The 21,111-nt window shown below is 46.1% G+C and overlaps 1 protein-coding gene across 10 annotated transcripts in view; it reads right to left on the bottom strand.

Moving 5' to 3' along the window:
- Positions 1-17,742, bottom strand: part of APBB2 (amyloid beta precursor protein binding family B member 2) — a 375,275-nt gene extending 357,533 nt beyond the window's left edge. For 7 of the 10 annotated variants that reach the window (XM_038533422.1, XM_038533417.1, XM_038533420.1 and 4 more), the window contains exon 1: positions 17,531-17,741. The gene's annotated coding sequence lies outside the window, so the exon portion shown is untranslated. Of the gene's footprint in view, positions 1-17,530 lie in introns of all 10 variants that reach the window. The other 3 variants (XM_038533425.1, XM_038533419.1, XM_038533427.1) reach the window with 1 other exon arrangement.
- Between the last annotated feature and the right edge of the window lie 3,369 nt (positions 17,743-21,111).

Below are 21,111 nucleotides of genomic sequence, written 5' to 3'. Positions count from 1 at the left end.
TCCTTCTGAAAGCTAATGATTCCCTGGGGTCTATAATTAACAGTTTAAGATGACATGCAGTTTTCAAATTTTAATAAAAATTAGCCTTCAGGGATCCCTGGGTGGCGCAGCGGTTTGGCGCCTGCCTTTGGCCCAGGGCGCGATCCTGGAGACCCGGGATCAAATCCCACGTCGGGCTCCCGGTGCATGGAGCCTGCTTCTCCCTCTGCCTGTGTCTCTGCCTCTCTCTCTCTCTCTCTCTCTCTCTCTCTGTGACTATCATAAATAAATAAAATAAAATAAAAAATTAGCCTTCATGGAAAATGTAAATAAAGTATACAATTCTTCAAGTAAACAGGTATTTCAAGTTTCTTCCATTGATAGCATCCCTATTCTTCCAGAGTTTAGTGTCAAACTTGTATACTCACTCTATATCAACTGTATTTTGCTCATCTATTAATCATGAGAATTATGTCCACCATACACTAGCAGCCTGATTTTCTCTATATACTAGGGAAGTAACCAAAAACTTTCAAAACAAGTTAATTCGGAATCTGGCTCTTTAAATAAACTTGGGGAAAATCTCTGGCATGTGTAATGTTTAACCAACCCACTACTCAGGAATTATTCTTCGAAATGGTTTTGTTGGAAGGTGTCACTGTTAACTAATGAATACATTTTGCTAGCATCACCTAGATTGTGATAAGGACTACATGAGTGCCATAACTCATCTTAAATATTAAAATATAGGGATGCCTGGGTGGCTCAGCGGTTGAGCACCTCCCTTCAGCCCAGGGTGTGATCCTGGGGTCCCAGGATCAAGTCCCACATCGGGTTCCCTACATGGAGCCTGCATCTCTCTCTGCCTGTGTCTCTGCCTCTCTCTCTGTGTCTCTCATGAAAAAATAAATAAAATCTTTTTTAAAAAATTAAAATATAGCATTTAAGTCAGGATGTACTATAGGCCAAAGCTAGTCAAAGCAAACTGTAGAGGAACTGATATTTCCTAAAATCAAAGTCTTGACCTGAAATTCTATCTGCCTTCCATCAACTTTCCAGACTCAAATAGAAGTGGAAGTCTAAGAGGTTATCCCAAAGGACAGTTAAGTTATTTCGGAAGATATGAACGACCCATTTAAAAAAAAAAAAAAAAGTAACAGCCTTCCTTAGAAAAAGATCATTATTAACATGGAATAATTTAGCAAGTAAAATTCTATTTTATTAGCACACCACATTAAAATGCAATTTTCAGACTAATATATTTACAGACATTTCAAGACTGCCAGTTGCTCACCCCTAGTAACTGGAACTGATCCTATGTAATTATTCTCAGGACAAGATGCTTAGTGATTAGAGAAATAACGGATTTTTTTCCCAAAGAGAAACAGTAAGCCCCAATTACATCATTTAAAAGTATTTATTAACCCCATAAAAAATATAGAAATTTTCTTTGTTTAAAAAGGCAATTAGAAAAAGAAAGTGCAAAGCAGCTACAATCACAACCAAACACAGTTTGTGGTTCTGACATGTACTTTCTCACACCAGTTGGTCCTAGATACTCTCCACTTCCCTAGGGAATTCCAGATTTTATAACCTGGTAGATATTGTATCTTAGGAAAATATTAATTTAAGAGTATGCAGTGTGTGTGTGTGTGTGTGTGCGTGCACGCACACGCACACACAGGGATACATGCAGCGTTCACATGTACTAAGTGCTTTTCCCCAGTGCCAAGTTCTATCCTCATAATCTACATTCAGCTCAATCCTATCACCTGTTAGCTGTGTGCCCGTGGAGGTTGATGAGCCTCAGATTCCCCCACCTACATCAGAGGATAATTACAGCAGCTTCCTCATAAAGTGTGGGACCCAGGTGATCCCTGGGTGGCTCAGCTGTTTGAAGCCTGCCTTTGGCCCAGAGTGTGATTCTGGAGTCCCGGGATTGGGTCCCGCATCAGGCTCCTACATGGAGCCCACCTCTCTCTTCCTGTGTCTCTCATGAATAAATAGAATCTTTAAAAAAATAAGGTGTGGGACCCAATGATGCCCTCCATGTAACACATTTGCCACAGTGACCACTGTCTCACAGTAAGTGCTCAATAAACATCAACCCTTATCATTTCTTTTTTTTTTAAGATTTTATTTATTTATTCATAAGAGACACAGAGGGAGGGGCAGAGACACCGGCAGAGAGACAAGCAGGCTCCATATGGGGAGCTCGATGTGGAACTCAATCCTGGGACTCCAGGATCACACCCTGAGCCGAAGGCAGGTGCTCAACTGCTGAGCCACCCATGTGTCCGAAACCCTTATCATTTCTATGGGATCCTCCCACAAGTGAGGAAAAAGAGGTAACTTGCTCAGGATCACTGTGCTGATAGAGGCAGACCCAGGATCAAAGCCCAACCCACAGGTCTTTCAAAGATATCAAACTATAATAAGAGGCATAAAACACATGGAGGGAATATCATTCACATTCTCTGAAGATAATACAAAGCAGAGAATGAGGTAACAAGGAAAACCAAGAACATGTAGTTGAATATAAAGGCTAAAAACCTGCTACAAATCATAAACATCTTTCCATTTGCCTTTTCTAGAAGAATTACCCTTTCCTTGAGGGGGGTTTGGGTGATTCAGCTGACTAAGTGTCTGACTTTGGCTCAGGTCATGATCTCTGGGTCTTGGGAATGAGCCCCACTCAGCAGAGAGTCTGCTTCTCCCTCTCCCTCTGCCCCTCCCCGTGTTTGTGCAAGTGTGTGCGCTCTCTCTCTCTCTCTCTAATAAATAAAATCTTAAAAAGAAATAAAATATTTTAATTCTGAACTATTTTCTTCTATTTTCTTCATGGCTGACTCAGTAGTCAGGGGGAACTTGATGATGGCATAGTGATCAAGCTTGTTTCTCCTGGGGGCGCTCTTTCAAGGATATGTGGGCTGCCTTCGGAGACCCAGGGTCTTGGGTCATTGGGATATAGGTGCCTTATGGATCTTCCTTTTTTTTGTGACTGTGCAAGCCTTTCAGCACCGCTTTCTTAGCTTTCAAAGCCTTTGCTTTGGCTTCGGCTTTGGGAGGGGCAGGGGCTTCCTTCTTTGCCTTTGGCACCATCTTTGTGAAAGAAGGACCATCTTCTATAGCACAATAACACATGGGGGATGATCTAGAATATCTGGTCAACCTACTGGCCATTTCAACACAAAGTAATCAAAAGAGTGGCGCTCATTTTCACATCTTATCACAATAAATCCTCCCAACCAGGAAGGAATCATTCTAGATATTTTACAGATGGAGAAATCATGGCTCAGGCAGAGAAACCACCTATATCCACCTTCCCAGCGCAAGGCCCAAGCTGAAACTTGGCCCTGTCCAGACCTAAAGTCTACACTCTCTTTAGAACAACACGGATGAGGCAAAAGAAAAGTTAGGCTACATAGTCACTTGGCTTTGAGGAAACACTCAACAAAATAAGTGGGGGAAGTGCCACAATTTTGGAGGACATTCAAATGAAGATTAATTTTTACCAAATTGTTTCATTTCCAAAGTAGAAGTCAGTAACAGATACGGCCAAAAATATGTCCCACATAGAGCATATTCAATTCACAATTTTGAACTTGTCTTGAGTCAGTGTTCATTTCTCATAAATGAAAGCTTCTGGAAAGGCAAGAACTTAGCATCTAGTTCAGGTTGAGTGGCACCTATGCCCACCTCCCCCCAAGGTCTTGGGGTCTTTGCCTACTGCACCCTTCAGAGTTTCAGCCCCAGTGGCAGGCTGCACAAAGGTTAGAACACACCCAGAGTAGCTTCAGCCTAATGTGAGGACACAGGACCAGCTCTCTCTCTCTCTAAGATTATACTTCCTTTGCTTTTATTATGGTAAAATACACATAAAAAAATTCACCATTTTAACCATGTTTAGGTATACAGTTCTGTGGCATTAAATACATTCACACTGTTGTATGACCATCACCACCACACATTCTTAGGACTTTTCCATCTTCCCCAAATCATACTGTGGATCCGTTAAATACCACCTCCCCATTCCCCCTGCACCACAGCCCCTGGCAACCACCTTTCTACTTTCCGTCTCCAGGAGTTACACTATTCTGGGTACCATAAATACACTCATACAACATCAGTGCCTTTGTGATTGGCTTACTTCACTAAGCATATTGCCGTTCTTTTTTGTTTCCAGTTAGTCTCCTTGAAGAAACACCCTGAAATGCACATCCTCTAGAGGACATAAAAATGAACATGTGAGAAATTTTTTTTTCCCTTCTACTACTTACTAAAAGGATATCAAAACAGTAACAATGGTCAGGGAAGAAGAATGAGAAAGCCAACAAAATCCCCCAAAATCCCACAACACAGCCACTCCATTTTTATCTCTATTCTTTCTTTCATCATCTTTTGCTTTATGCAAATGAAATCTGCATAAATACATCATATTGAGTATCCTTTAACTTAACTATCAATCAAAATGATACACCTTCAAGCTTTTCAAAAATTAACTTCCAAGGTCAACGCCAAGGAAAAATAAATGTGCTTTCATGAAAACTTGTATCTGCTGAGCTCTCGCATTGCCTGAAGTTTCACTCTCATATGATGAAATTGTCTTTGGCAAACGGAACCATCCCGTGTAATAGTTGGTACTGCAGAAAGAGGGCAACAGCTTCACAAATGTTTACACAAAAACCATTTAAATGTTAAGCAAAAATGTACATAAACTCCAAATGTGGCCATTCATCCTACTGTTATCTCTCTCAGTGGAAAAGAGCATGACGGCATCTAATGAAAATCCTGTTTTCTTCCCAGGGAATAAAAATAAAAATGTCACAAATCAACATTCTCCCCCACTTTCTTTTTTTATATTGATTTTTCTTGCAATTCACATGTTCTCAGAACTAAGCTAGGAAAAAGACAAAATTTAATAAAACTTCACATCTTATTTTCATTTCTTGTTTCTACTTGTGGCTTGTAAAATATATATATATATATATATATATATATATATATATATATATATATAGACAGTTGGATCTAGTAACAGTAAAGGAAAATGATTTCAGATGAAATAAAACCTAAGTCAGCAGGAGATGACTTTGATTGGGAGACAATTACACCAAAGTCAAGGGAATACAAGACTTCCTTTATTTATTCTAGTAGAAATAACCTCAAGTCCTAGAAAAAAAGACATTTTTAGAAAATGACACTGACCCAATTGCTAGGTCTCATGAATAAGAGCAGGGAGTGTTATTTCTGTTGCACCTCACCTCACACAATTTCTTCCCAAAGCACTGAAATACATTTAGCTTGAATGCAGGGTTTTGGGCTACTACATAATTGAAGACATGGAGATCCTGTCCACAATAATGGTATCTGACATATCCACCACTCATACTAAATTTCCTATTTCATTTAGAGAGAGCAGAATGCATGAGAACAGAGTACCCAAACACGAAGGACCCAAAAGGACTAATCATTCCAAAATCTTGACTTAGGGACATCTTCTTTAACTCTATTATCAGTCAGGCCCCAGTGCATCTTTCTAGAAATTGCCACAAGGACAAAAAAAATTGGTAATACCAGAAGGGGTCTCCTCTCAACCCTGACGACTAACTCAAATGTTCTTTTACTCTCAATTATTTTACAGAAAGACTCATCCCAGGCTCTCCCTTAAATGAAACTTTTCAGTGAGCTTGTCCCACTGTGAAACTTTCCTGGCTTGCTGTATCAAACCAGGACCATAAAGATTAACAAGAGAGGCACCTGGGTGGCTTAGTACCTGAGCATCTGCCTTTGGCTCAGGTCATGATCCAGGGGTCCTGGGATCAAGTCCCACATCGGGGTCCTTAAGGTAGCCTGCTTCTCTCTCTATGTCTCTGCCTCTCTGTGTCTCTCATGAATAAATAAAATCTTAAAAAAAAAAAAAAAAAAAAAGGTTACCAGAGAAGAAAACTTCAAAAAGACCCTGTCCATCTGCTCTGACTTCAGGAAGGGCCAAAATCTAGGTTGAAAGGAAGATTCTAAAACATCAGCAAAAACTCAGAATACAGTGTCTGATCCAGGTTTATTATTCATAAATAAGGCTCACCCTTAGGCACTCCAAGCAGGTCACTCCTTTCCCCCCACTTTACTTAGGGTGAGTGGACACCCAAAGCAATGAAGAAGACAATGACGTCATAAGAGGAACAACTCGATCGCAAACCATTCTTTGTGAAAGCAACTGAGGCTAAAGCATGTGCAGGAACAGCTTGAATCCCATGTGACACTCCAGCAGGCTCCTCCCTGAATGCAGCAAATGAGCAATGATCTCTCAGACTCTAAAGGCCATTTATCTTTGGACCCAAATCAATAGGTCTGATCAACTAGGCAGGAGGCTTTTGGAAAACCAATATGAGAATTCCCTCCTCTGCCTCTTCTTCAACAATCAAAGTCACCAAAGGGTAAGTGGGACGTGAAGAGGAGAGAAAAGTCTGTGTCACATGAAATATTCTTTTTAGGTGCGCACAAAGCAGCACCTTTACAGCTGGTTGTCTGAGGTATGCAAGAAAAAACATCAGTTGAGAGCAAGCACACTGTGCAAAACTGGCCCACAGGCAAATGCTGGATTAAATGAACTTTCTTTTCAGTAGGACTTCCTGAATATATTAATGGAAAGAGAAAGTACATGCAGTTTTCTGAACTTGATGGCAGAAGTCTTTATTCCCAACATATTCCCAGTCACTCTGGATTCACTCATCACCCTCTGGGAAGTACTGTGGCAAGTACTGCTTTGGATGTTGTGGAAGCAAGGTTAGAGCCCATATCTGGATAAGCATGCACATAATAAAGGTGACATCAATCCAGTCTTCAAAACTAGAGAGGTATTAGGGCTCCCCAAAAAGATGTTTTAAAGTTAGGTCCTCTGCAGCATTCTCGTGCCCTTCAATTGCACCTCTCTATGTCATGATCTTGATAGACCTGGTCGTCACTTCCTGCCACTCAGGACACAGCCAAATAGACACCTACTCACCACGTGATCTGAAGGAGCCCACTGGGCACTTTTCATGACATCACCCATCTCTGTCTTCTTCATGGCACCTCCCACCCAGAAAGCAGGAGTGTTTTACTCAGTGCCATATCCTAGGGCCTACTGGCACATAGCAGGTGTTCAATGAACATTTATGGACTGAGTGAGTACATGAAGTGTTCTAGCCATCCCTCTCACTGGCTTGGAAGAATGATTACTTAAACATCTGGTTACATTTAAGACCAGTTCAGTAAGATTTATTACTTCAAATAAAGAGGCCACAGTTATGCTATGGTCGCTAAATTAAATGACATCTGCATTTCTTTTGGATGCCTATTTTCATACTAAGCTGACTATTTAAAGACCTTTCTAGAATTTAGACACCGAACCACATAGTTAACTGGCTCTTGTGTTAACCAACCGCATGCCGATGTCCTTAATCCTTAACATCATGGTATAAACCTATACCGTCACAACTGGGGGTAGACTGTCAGAAGAACTAGGTGTCACACATGTTCTGGGGCATATTTATTAAAGCTTCCAATGACAAAATTACTTCTCATTCACAAATTCATTCTTTGACAGAGAATGACTGAGCATCCAGGATTTCTAAGCCCTGAGAGCACAAAGACAAACCAGTAGCAGTGTCATCCCTCAAGGGGTTACAGGTTATGAGCCAAGCCAGGGAGGTAAGCAGGTGCAATGCAGTGTGACCCAAAGGGCACGATGGAGGACAGGGTACCAGGCGCTCACTGTGGCAGCAAGAGCCAGTCATCCTGTTCTGGGTAACCATGTCCCCAGTGGTCTTCCAAGTGTGGTCCCCAGTCCAGCAGCATCAACATCACCTGGGAAATTGTCAGAGGTACGGATTTTGACTGGGCCACATCACAGGCCTCCGAATCAGAAATTTGGGGGGTGAGACCAGCAATGTCTACTTTAGTAAGCCCTTGGGTCATTCTGACACACACTGAGGTGGATGATGATTAAGCCACTTTGTGGAGGAGGAACAAAAAAAGTCAAGGAAGTGAAGAATACACAGACAATAAGGATGGTTGCAGGTGACGGGAACACAGGATAAGAGCCCGAAGGCCAGAGAAAACCAGGCATGTTGAAAGAACGGTGTGGCTCAAAGCTCAGAGCAAGAGATGGAAAGCAAAGCAGTATCATGAAGGGTACCAGGTGCGATGCCAAGAAGCTGGCCCATCGTCGTGAGGGCAGTGAGTGAGGAGCCCCTGGAGGGCTGGGATGGGCATGCCCGGACCTGTAGAGGATTTCTGAAGATCACCTTGGAGGCAATGCAGAGCATAAACAGAGAGGCCATGGGGGACGAGAGGTGATAGTAGTGGGACACAATCCGCAACAGCAGGGCTCCACGTGGGGGCCTGGGGTCAGGGGCGCCTTCCACGGCTGCACAGATGGAGGTGCCAGGCACGCTGTGGACTACCCTGAGCATCCCTTCCCTTTGGAAGCCTTGTCTGCCACACACCCCACGCACACACACACACACCCCCAACCAGGGCAAATGCTGATCGAGAAGCACTAAGTACTTCCCACCTCCCCTCCTGGTAGCACACAGCACATTTTATCACAGTTGCCAGCTTTCCCTACAGCCAGAGAGCTTCAGGCAGGCAGAGACAGTGGCCATCCAGGTCGGTTTCCACCCTGGTCAGTTTCCACAGGCAGCATCTGGAACAGTGCCCAGCGCTTCGGAAGCCAAACTGAATGAATGGAGCTGGACAGGCCAGGAGGCCACTGAGAGGCCACTGCCCTCATCCGGGGATGAGATGACCGTGTCATCGGGAAGGAGTCAGAAAGCTTATGATGAACTGAACATCTTCATTTTTCTCCAGTCTGTGGATCCCATTCAAAACACAGAATGAAAATCTCTTCAAGTCAATTATGCTAGGAAAATTTGACAGTAAATTTGATCTGCTAAGTGGAGGCCACGAGTCAGCAAGGACCATGGTTTGAGCACTTTTGCAAGTGAAAATAAGACACAGTTCTAGGCCACAAAGACACTGTCACCTGAGATAACAAGTTTGCTCCCTTTTGTTTTCAGAACAAAACAAGACTCCGAAACCTTGAAGTAGAAGACCGAGACATTTTAAATCCCACTGACACAGCTTGCATCTTTGCTTTGATTTTTAGAAATGATTTCAAGCAGGCAGATGTTGTGACCCAATTACAGGGTATTTTAGAAGGAGTAGGCACCTAACTTGGGGGTGGAGCCGGTGGGCGTAGAGGGAAGAGTTAGTTACTAAGCAGGCACTACCACCTGCCTCTCAGTCTTGCATGGAATTTTATAGAGAAGGGAGCTGTGACAATCAGGAAGTAAGGCAGCTCTCCCCTGACCTGCTTCCTGTTTTCTCACCATTCCCAAAATAGACAGAGCTAAGGAAAATCGTAAATATATTTCTGCGCCCTCCAGGGAAAGAAAGGTTCATTAAGGGCATAAATTTGGGTCCCTGGGAAAAAAAGGATGAAAGACAAAGCTATCAAAGTCCTACAATCAAGAGGTGGAGAGAGTGAAAAATAAAATCTATGGACAAAAAGGAACCAGAGAAAGAAAAACAGTGGCCAGTTCTTACAGCAAAGCATACTAAGAGGTGGTGCCACAAACTTGGCTGCCCTGGATTCCCTAAATTCAACCTCTTTGGAGTCAAAAGTTAGTTTTTGCTTAAAATGAATAATAACTGTTAAGATCTTCCTTTATGCCAAATATTCATTATTATATTTCTATATTAACTCATGAAATCCACTTAACCGTATCATATATAGTATTCCTACTTATGGATAAGGGAACTAAAGCACTGTTAATTCTGTTCTCCACCTGTAATTCTGTAATTCTGTTGGCCTCAGTCATATGGCTGTTAAATTGCCCAGCAATATTGGAACTCTAAGAGTCTGGCTCTTAACCACCAAATCCCTACTACCTCCCTGCAGGGCTGTCTTGTGCATGTACTTCCTGTAGGACATTTACAAGCATCCTTGGCCTCTACCCTACTAGATGCCAGCAGTACTCCTTCCAAAGTCATGACAATCAGAAACATCTCCAGATATTGACAATATTCCCTGGAGAGCAAAACTGCCCTCCTCCCTTGTTGAGAACCATAGCTATAAAGACTTGAAAGGGCAAATCTCTAGGTTCTCTTTGGAAGGTGTGGCAAATCCCAGGTGTTGGATATGACAATTCTATGGAGGCAAGGAAAAATGGAAAAGGAGTTAGCTGAAGGGTTTTCTGTAGTGGGGGTTTACAGGAGTCCCTTGCCACAGCTCCTATTCCATGAGGCCTCTCCACTCCCATGGAGACAGGACCACTTGCTCAGACCTCACACACATGCCTCTACCGTAGCACCATATCATCAGTGCTCTGGTACATTCCTGTCTGTCTTCCTGAACTCTGCACAGTACCTGGCACAAAGTATGTCCTCAAAAAACATTTGCTGAACAAAGACATGAACAAAGAAAGCTAAGTTTTCCTGTCACGCACACACAAAAAAAGTCTGTCTTCACTAGTGATCTGAAAAATGTATAAATAAATAAAGCTTAAAAATAAATAAAGAAAGAAAGAAAGAAAGAAAGAAAGAAAGAAAGAAAGAAAGAAAGAAAGCAAGCAAGCAAGCAAGCTTGGTTACTGGAGAGGATAAGAGATTCTGGTCAGATACCAGAAGAACGTGAAGTTGAACCAGTGCTTCTCAAAGCATCTATACCCCTGTGAGTCCAGACTATGCCTCAGTTAAGTTCAGAAATTTTGTATTGGTTCACTTATGGAAAAAAATCAACTCAAGAAACCTAACTCATACTAAAGAAATTCTAATTTATTCACTTCCACTGACAAATAGTACTGCCTAGCAAATCAGCAGATCCACCTCTTTTGACCTCTCTTGCTCAGGTCAAAAGTCCCCTTGGGAAATCAAATGAAGATCAGAAGGTAAGAACAGAGCTGGCATCCAGGAGCATGCTGGATGCTCCCAAAGGGAGGAACCATCATCTGGGGTTCTGAAGTTCTTTCTCCAGACCCACCGCTTGGGCAACCAGAAATCTTGAGTCAGCCACAGGCAGCCGGAGAAACCTGGAAACACTCACTTCACCTTTTTCCAGTCATCGGAAGCCTCTGTCATTCTAGCATTGCCTCATGATAGACGCATGACAACTAATCAGATTCCAGTGTATTTTATTTACAACAGAAACATTCTAGACTGCAATCTGTCCAGAGAGGTTACACAGCAACGCCTAGTCAGACAAATTTAGAAATGATATTTGGATTTTCTGCTACTCAATTTGTATTCACATGAAAGAAATGCATATTGGAGCCATAATATGAAAGAACTAATTCCATCATTAAATATGTGGATTTAAAACATAAAAAATAAATAAAAATAAATAAATATGTGGATTTACAGTAATGTCCATTTTGAAAATGGATGAAAGGTGAAATTTTCACCTTTTCCCCAAATGGTGAATTTAGGAAGGTTCTTCACTCGTCAAGGAGGAGGTACCCCAAAGGACTAAGTGAAATGTTTCCTGTATAACACGAGGCACACAGTTGACCCTTAGTTACCAAATGTTATTTCTTCATTCTGTTAGGATCTCTAGCAACCATGGGTGCCTTCATATTGATTACAGTTACAGGGAAAGTGTCACTGTTTACTATAAAGACTTTAGTGAAAAGGACCTCAGTTTCCTTATCTCTAAAATGGGAACAGCATCACAGCATTTTGTAAGACTTAAATAAGGTAATAGTGATAAAGCTCTTAACACAAAGAGCTCCATAATAACATTAATACTATATTATCAATGATGATCAGCAAGATCCAGATATCATTTAGCATAGATTTTTCAAATATCATCTTTAAATATATTATTTTCTTATCCTACTGTTTAAAACACAGTAATAATTTGGGTTTGCAATGCCTTGAGCAAATTATTCTTAAGGTTCCTCTAGCGATTCATCAAGGCTTGCTCTGGAAGACATGATATTGCAAAGGTCCAAACCAAGCTGGCTATTACACCACTTGTGTTTCTACGGCCTTGACTCCATCAGCATTTCCTAGAATCACCAACCCCATATTGCTAAAGTGTGCCGCCTTGGCAGAAAGAGGCCTGTGTGCAAAGAAACCAACACTAGGATCTGTCATTTTGAGGCTTTGCCTGCTGAAATTCACATTACAATCAGTTGTCCTTTCTGCTCTCAGACCCTCATCTTTCATTTTGGCACTTCCATTGACATTCTTGGGCTATAATTCAAAAATATCTGCTGGTTCCCAGAGCACTTTCAAAATTAGCTTCTTCTAAGCTCCTAAGACCCTGAGTCTATACCAGTGACCCTACATTCCTGGAAGGCCCAGAGGCCCCATCAACCCACCCATAAGCTCTAGTTTGGCTTGGCCTCCACTATTCATTCTATCCCAAGGGCATGGCTCTCAACATCTCAAACCCGGCTTCCCAGACTTATCAATTTCATGGACCATTAAGCTGCCAAATAAAAATATTCCCATCAAATCATAAAAGAATTCTTATCCCCAAATCAGAAGGGTATAGTCTCAGAGAAAAAAGGACACATCTCCTCAATTGGACACACTTACAAAATATTCACTACAACATCATCATTATTTTGATAAGGACAGCAAACACATCACTCACAGCAATGGCCATGGACCTAATACTGTGCTTTGCACTTTTAAATTTTGAGTGGAAGCTAAAATCTGACGTATAGGGCATCAGGGAAACATTACATCTTATACCACTGTGATGCCAAGCCTTCCTTCTTTAAAAACAGTGTTTCCCTTCACTATCTAGAGCTCTCTGCAAGTTCTCTCCAGCCTCATGCCCCTAGGTACACACTCCTAGCTCAGTTATAAAACTACATTCTTCTTAGTCAATTTTAAAAGAAAAACACAAACCCAAACTACTCTTCCTCCCACTCTAAGCATTCCTAAAGCATAAAGTTACACTTTAAAAACCTCAGCTAGGGATCCCTGGGTGGCGCAGCGGTTTGGCGCCTGCCTTTGGCCCAGGGCGCGATCCTGGAGACCTGGGATCGAATCCCACGTCGGGCTCCCGGTGCATGGAGCCTGCTTCTCCCTCTGCCTATGTCTCTGCCTCTCTCTCTCTCTCTGTGTGTGACTATCATAAATAAATAAAAATTAAAAAAAAATAAAAATAAAAACCTCAGCTATTACGTAGCAGACAAAAATCTTGCAAGATTTCCACAGGAGGCAAAGAGTAGTTCACCTTATCTATAATCACTGTCAAATCATTAATAAGCAAAGAAACAACTTAATCCATAATTCCATACCATTCATTTTTCCATGTTCTCTTCCCATATTTCTCCATAGAAGTCTGTACATCTCATGTACCAATAAATTTCACAGTAAGACTTTTCTGATGATAAGAGTAATGCCTGTCCTAGCATCCATTCAGTGCTTAGGAAAGCAGGTAAGATTCAAACATTATAGAAATAAGATTATGCAGAAAGGGAATGTCTCCTATGAGTCTACACCTAAAGGCCTCTAATACTTTTAAACTGATGTAGGCTTCTTACTTTTTGCCAACTTGTAGTGACTTGACTGTCTTCTGCTCTTTGTGTGCTTCCTCTCTTATGGCTCTCACCTCTTGTTCAAAGTTATCACTCCACTCCTACCAAATGCCCAGCAACCCTGCAGCCTGGTTAATACCAGAAGCGCTTCACTTCTGTCTGTTTCATTCACTGTCTGTTTATTATCAACTATTAAAATATGGGTAACAACCCTGGCATCTCCTCCCCTGCCCCACTGAAAGGTTCATTCAGGACATTGAGCTTTGGGAGCATCGTGAAAGCAAAGTGCACTACAAACACCAAAAGGACCAGTTTCCTTTGCTTTCTGACCCATCACCATAAATTGCCAAGAGAAAAAACAAAAAAAGTTCACAATCTTGCCAAAGTAGAGTAGGTCCATTGCACCAGCCACAACTCCTGTTTACTGCAGTAGCTGACCCTGGACACCTGGACACCTGATGATGAGAATTTTATTCTAGAGACCAAGGGCTACATTTCTAATCAAAGGCTAAAGAGAGAGAGGATGGAGACATGGAACAGGCTGGCCAAAATTTCACTTAAGTGGGCCCGACACCCAAGACACAGGACACCTTCCTCTGTGGCGGCTTCTTTCTCAGCTTATCTGCATGCCCAAGAGCAGAGACTCACCTCAGAAGATGCTATGAAACAGTTTCAAATATCTAGTGTGCTTTATCCAAATCTAATCATCCCCTTATCTCCTACCTAGACTTGGAAGGGCCACAGAGTTAATTTTATGACAACCATTCTTTAACAAAAACTAAAAAGGCAGCCAGGATTTGGCCAAAAAAAGGGCGGGGCGGGGGGGGGGGGGGGAGATTCCTCAAAGCAGGACAGGCCAGACTCTGCGAAACACAAAATCACCTTCATGTAATGCTCTACATGCAGTACCCCCTCCTCCAAAGGTTGCATCATAGACCCTTGAAACCAGACAAAAGAACTCAACAGGCATCCAGAGAGTGCACTGTACTGCAACTCTCTCATTTTACAGATGGAAAAACTGAGGCCCAGAAAAATAAACTGACATTCCCAAGATCACACACAGTAAGTTAAAGTAGCAGAAGAGTCTGGCCCAGAAGGCAAGTGTTGGAAGTCACTGGCTGATGGTCTTTGCACCAAATCCCACCAGGCTACTGCAGAGAATCTGTCACTCTGACTCTGACAAGCCATTGCAACTGTATCAGGTTGATACAGAGCAGGCATTAAACAAATATCCTTAACCCAAAGAAGGGAAATAAGTATCACCCACATAACTAGTAATACCTTCTTAAAATACTTTCCTAAAAGTCTTACAGCTATGGAAAATTCAAGGTGTTATAATATCAGACTAATGTCTATTTTAAAAGTGTAACTGGGGTGCCTGGATGGTTCAGTGGGTTAAGCATCAGATACTTGATTTCAGCTTAGGTCCTAATCTCAGGCTAGTGAGTTCAAGCCCCACATTGGGTGTGAAGCCTATTGAAAATATATTTTTTTAAAGTGTAACTAAAAAAAAGATGCAGAGAAACAACATTATATTTTCCTTAAAAGATAAATTTAGGGGATCCCTGGGTGGCGCAGCGGTTTGGCGCCTGCCTTTGGCCCAGGGCGTGATCCTGGAGACCCGGGATCGAGTCCCACATCGGGCTCCCGGTGCATGAAGCCTGCTTCTCCCTCTGCCTCTCTCTCTGTGACTATCATAAATAAATAAAAAAATTTAAAAAAAGAAAAAAGAAAAAAAGATAAATTTAGATATTCTGACATCAGAGTTGTCCCCATAACCCTGTACTAATATTATGGCAAGCTTTTTAGTATTAATTCCTGTTGTAATAGAGGGGGAAAAATTTCAGTATTTTTCTGGTGGCAGGAAAAGAAACAGTCATTAAAAAGTTGAAACATGACATAAAAAGAGTAACAATTTTAAAATACGTTATCTTTATACATGTGGATTCTTGCAACACTTAGTAGTCTTTTCTTAAATAATTCTGTAGTCTCTTATTCACATTACTCCAGTTAAATGTAAAATGCCGATCTTTTACACTTCAGTTCATTAAGCTTTTCCACTACCACTTTATAAAAGTTTCAGAAAGTGCTGAATGGTGCTGGCTGCTTGAGGGCGAATTATCTAGTCAAAAGCATCCTTTGGAAAAGAGAATAGAAGTTCAAGAAAACTCCTTCCCTAGAAAACAATCTCAACTTTAGAATCCTTTCTCAAAGGCTCTGAGCAAATATCTAGGGATATCCCTAGATACTGAAGACTCCAAGTGATGGGGGGGGGGGGGCACACAGTAAAATGATGACAAAAGGCCAGCAACAGAAATCTTGATCTGCTTGCTTCTCCCCTGGTGTTCCGACCACTAGCCCATTGTACTCTACTGCCACCTGCGTTCTCCCGGCATCTCCCCCAGCGCAGACGCTTCTCACCCATTTGCTACATGCCATCCCTTGCAATAAAGTGCATTTCTAAGATTCTGCAAGTTACGACAAACAATTGTTGAGCAATTATTGTTCTCAAGCTACAAACGGAAAACACATCTGAGCGGCTACCGAAGTTCCAGAAGAAATCCCCCTTTAAAGAGTATATCCCTGAAAGGCCAGCTCCACCAAGTCAGGCATCCTTCATTATCATGGCCATTTGAGGACAAACGGAAGCCCGTGACAAGGAAAAATAAATAAATAAAGGCTTACGAGACCTAAATCCAGAACGACAGATCAGGGTGCCACTGTTGGGTGGTTTAAATCGGTCAAGTATCAGAACAAATGACACACAGTTGCCAATCTCGCAAAGTTTCCTCATTTCTTGGAACTGAAAGCAGCACTGCTGGCATCGTTTTATGACAACCCTTCAGAGATCTCACCTAAGTGATCGTGTGCAAAGGGACACCAGTGATGGAGGGACTTCTCAACACTATGCCCTCCGAGAGTCCAGTCCTGCCCGGGCTTCCAACACTGACCCTTATTCCCAGTCCCCCCCCCCCCCCCCCACCACCACCACCACCACCACCACCACTCAATCCACCCAAAAACGCTTGTTGACAGTCGTGGCTCTAAACTGCGCAGAACTTGACTACAAAACGGCTACAACCGAAATCTGATTTCTCCAACGTATTTTTGTTTAATGCGAGCCCCACGCCCCCTCGGCCCTCGGGCCCCTGCCCCCTCAGCTCCAGAGACCACCTGCGGTCCAGACCACCTTGCATCGTTTCCTTGGGACTCCGCATCCGTCCCTCCGCCCAGCACTGTCCCCATCGCACCAATGTCATTTCCAGCGTCCGACCCTCCACGCGGCGCGGCGGGCGGCGGAGGGGCTCTCGGGACCCCGGGGCCCGCCTCCCCGGTTCGGTCCCCTCCGCACAGCCATTTTCTAGCTCAAACGCTCCGTGCCTGCGCGGGGGAAATGAACTTTTCCCCCTTGGTCTGCCGGCGGCCAGCGTCGGAACCCCGAGGAGCCGGCGCCGCCCGCAAGTCCCCGGCAGGAGCGCGCCGCCCGCCCCGGGAGGGAGGGGAGCCCAGCCGCGCGGCGCGCAGCCGAGGCCGGTGCCCGGGCAAGGGGGTGTGCGCCCTGCCCGCCGGCGCCCGCCCTCCGCCGTGCGCTCCGCAGCCCCACCCGGGCGCACCCCCTGCGGCCCCGTCTCCCGCGCCCCAGGCCCGGCCAAGCCCGGGCTGCCGCGGGAACGAGGGCGCCGGCAAGCGAGAGGGATGCAAGTCCAGGAGTGCGCCCGCGGTCGCCGGGCCGCCCCGCCGGCCCTGCGGCGCGAGCGCGGGGCGCCCCGGACTCCGCCACCGGCGCCCGCTGCAGAGGCGGCGGCAGCTGCTGCAGCTGTGGCTGCGGCGGGGCGGGCGGCAGGGGCCGCGCAGCCCCGGGGCCGGCAGGAGAGGAGCAGCCGCCGGGGCTGCACGCAGCCGCTCGTCGCACGCCGCTGCCGCTGCCGCTGCCGCTGCCCGGCTCTGCCGCCGGCACTCCCGGGCCGCCCGGGGTCCAGGGCACAAGCCAGGAAGAAGGCGAGGCTCACCGGCGGTGCGCGCCGCGCTCGCTCCGGCCCCGGCGCCCGGCGGCTCGGCTCCAGTCTCGCCTTCTCCCCGGAGCGCCCGGATCAGCTGCGGCTGCAGCGCACGAGCTTCCTACTTGAGACCAGGACGGGCTCCGCGACTGAGCATGCCCAGTGCCGCTCGGCGAGTCCCGCGCAGGCAGCGGCGCCGGCCAGATTCCACTTCTCCAGGCTTTGGCGGCGGCTGCGCGACGAGAGGCTGGAGGGGCCCGGCCGCGCGGGGGCCGAACCGGGAAAGGCGGGGCCGGGGGCGGGGGCCGAGGAGGAGGGGGCGGGCCGCGCTCCTAGGGCGACCCCTGCAGGCAGAGGCTCGCGGCCTCTGGGACCCTCGGTGCCCCGCTCGCCGCGGAGGACGGCAGGGAGGCAGGGGCGCCCGGGAGGCGCGATGCAGCCCAGCATCCCCTCCATGCGGCCTGGCGTCTGTCTGCACCAAAAGGCAGCTGGGCAGCCTCATCCCCGGCCAGTCCTTTCCCCCGCACGTCTGCAATCCTTTATAATGGGAAAATGCACCCAGAGGAAAGCTGCCCACACCCACCCAGCTGCAACTTGGAGGCGAGAACTTCTGCCTCCTTATCCAGAACCCCAGGCGTATGCCACACACACACACCACCCCTTGATGTGAAAATCACAGCAAGATCACTTCAGGGGAGAAACATACCTGCAGGAGGAGAAAAGCATAATTTCCTTTTCACCTCCAGGAATATTACCTATAATTCGATTTGTAAGCAGACGAGCAGATGCCTGAGAAGAAGGGATACTCAGTAAGCAGGAATCAGCGCTCTGCTCTGGACACTGCGGCTGGCATCCCCCAAGCATCCCCCAAGCAACCCCCAAGCATCCGTGGGGGGTTGTTCTTCACCAGTGCGGTGGTCCTCAAGCTGGAGGCTGCGTCAGAATCATCCCAGGGCTCGACAGCAATAAACTGACAGGTCTCACTCCCAGAGTCTCTGAATGAGTAGGTGTGCAGTGGGCCCAAAGCATCTGCACATCCAACAAGTTCCCAGGTAATGCTGGTGCCGCGGCCCCGAGGACCACACTCTGAGAACCATCACTATACATACACGCACAGCCTTATCGATGATCTGTGTCAGGAGGATTATCCTAAAAGTGAATTAATAGTGGCTAGGAGGTTATGGCTTCTCCTCATCCTCTTCCCCAAACTTCCAATATGCTCTAATTCCTCAAATAATTCCTCTAATTCCTTATTCTCCGTGTGAGGTTTCTGTGTGGTTGTGACCGGCAGTGCTTTATTGCTTCCAATACCATGTATGTATGGAGGATCCTCAAGGTCTCAAGGAAGCCTGGGAATACCACTGAATAAAAAAAAACCCAGACCCCCTGCCTTCGTAAAGCTTCCAGTCCAACGAGGTGGACAGACATCCACCAAATAATCACTCAAAAAATGTCATATATTGGGATCCCTGGGTGGCTCAGGGGTTCAGCGCCTGCCTTTGGCCCAGGGCATGATCCTGGGATCCCGGGATCGAGTCCCACATCGGGCTTCTGGCATGAAGCCTGCTTCTGTCTCTGTCTCTCTCATGAATAAATAAATTTTTAAAAATCTTTTTTAAAATGTCATATAAAACACGGAGGATGCTAGGAGAGAACTCTACTACACGTGTATAAAAGTACATAAGGGTCCCTGATGCTGGCGCATATAGGGTTGTTAAGTAACTGGGGGAGCGGGGAGGGAAGCTGCCTTGCGGATTAATGGTTTCCGGCGTCTGCACCCCTAAAAACCTCTCCCACGAACAATTCTCAGAACCACCTGAAGGCCAACAGTCACGTTGCTCCTTACTGCAACAGAAAACCGATATTGGCGCTGAGTAATCCCTATAAATCCATCAAAGTGCTCACCCTTAGGGCTGAGTCGCTGCCCCCCCCCCCCCAGATCCGCCTACTGAGTCTGCGGACCACGCACAGCCAGAGGCCATGGGTCAACTCAACTTAATAAAATGCAGACCCCGAACTGGAAAGGCTTCCAGTGCTGGTCTCCGACCCTTAGGTCCAGAGGGGCGACGAAACCGGCCAACCCGAGACCACCCCGCCCTTCAGCTGCAGGACCAGCCCCCCTTCCAGGCAGCTCCTCCGGCCGCGGCACGCCACTGCCGGGGACCCCACGGCTCCCCGCGGCCCCCCAGGAGTCCCGCCCCGCAGGGCCCGGGGCTCGGGCCCCTCCCGGCTCGGGCTCCTCCAGACCCGGAGGAAAACCCGCGGTGGAGTCGGCGGCGGCGGGGCGGGGCGGGGCGGCGCGCGCAGGCGCAGTGGCCGCCAGGTTGGGCCGAGGAGGCGCCGGCTCCACACCTGATGCAATCAGCCTTCCGGAAACGGGCCCGGCCGCCGCGCTCACCCAGGAAACGCTTCGGCGCCCCCCACCCTCGCCGCCGCGCCCCCTGCGCGGGTGCCGAGCCTCCCCGCCGCCCGACTTCGCCCGGAGCGGAGAGCGACCTTCGGCGGCCCGCAGAGGGCCCGCGGGGGTCGGCGGGTCACCGCCCGCGAACGCCGACTCTGGCCGCCCTAGCGGTGCCGTGGAAACGGCCCCGGACGTGCCGGGGCTGCTGCGGGGGCTTCCCGCCCCGTGCGTTTGCAGAGGAGACCTGCGGAGGCGGGAGGCCCCCAGCCTGCTCCGCTGGCTCCTTCCCTTCGTCTTTCTCCCTCACTGAAGGGAACGTTTGGAGGGACAGTTTTCGGGCAGGAGGGACAGTTTTCGGGCAGGAGGGACAGTTTTCAGGCAGGAGGGACAGTTTTCAGGCAGGAGGGACAGTTTTCGGGCAGGAAGGTGAAACCTTCGTCTTTGCTAAATCTGTAGCAGCGCGCGTTCTCCCCGCCGCGTAAAGCCTTCCACGCGCACTCACTTTATAAATAAGTAATTGGTTCCTCCGCGCCTCATCATTTTAGTTTACAAAGAAAAATCACTTCTGGTTTCGCCGCCTCATGCAATTTTGATATCTTTTGTGAGTGGGTTTTTGTCCTTCATGCTGACTCACCCGTGAATTGTTTTCTAAGGAAACGAGATAGTCTAAGAACATTTTCAAGAGCGTGCTTATGAAAGGATGGAAGTAAAACTTACCTCCATACGTCCTTTAAGGCTAAAGAAGGAAAAGGCAGATTCAAGGAATTTTAGTTGAAAGGATACTTAGGAGACTTCTAGAATGAAACCTAGGTCAACAGAGATTTTACAGACGTTTACCTCTCTGTGGCCCAAAGAGGTCCATGACTTTTTCTTACTTAAGCAAAACAGCAGCAAAACTGCACTTTTTTTTTTTTTTTTTTTTTTTTTTTTTCAAAACTGCACTTGAACAGATTTCCTAACACCCTAACGTAATGAAAAAAATATATTTGTATTTTGCACAAATGCTATACAGAGTGCAAGACTATGTCACAATGCTATTTTTCCAGCAAGACTATGTCACAATGCTGTTTTTCCCTTCTAAAGATTACAAAGTACGAAATCAGCAACAGAGGGGATCCTATTGTTCATACTTCTGAAGTCACTAGTCTTGAAATAGTGCTTGATCTCTCCAGCACTATACAACCTACCCAGA

Source organism: Canis lupus, chromosome 3 (genome assembly GCF_011100685.1).
Source record: "Canis lupus familiaris isolate Mischka breed German Shepherd chromosome 3, alternate assembly UU_Cfam_GSD_1.0, whole genome shotgun sequence".
In the NCBI taxonomy this organism is placed as follows: domain Eukaryota; kingdom Metazoa; phylum Chordata; class Mammalia; order Carnivora; family Canidae; genus Canis; species Canis lupus.
The sequence above is the reverse complement of the archived record's forward strand: the minus strand, read 5'-3'. Positions and strand labels throughout refer to the sequence as shown.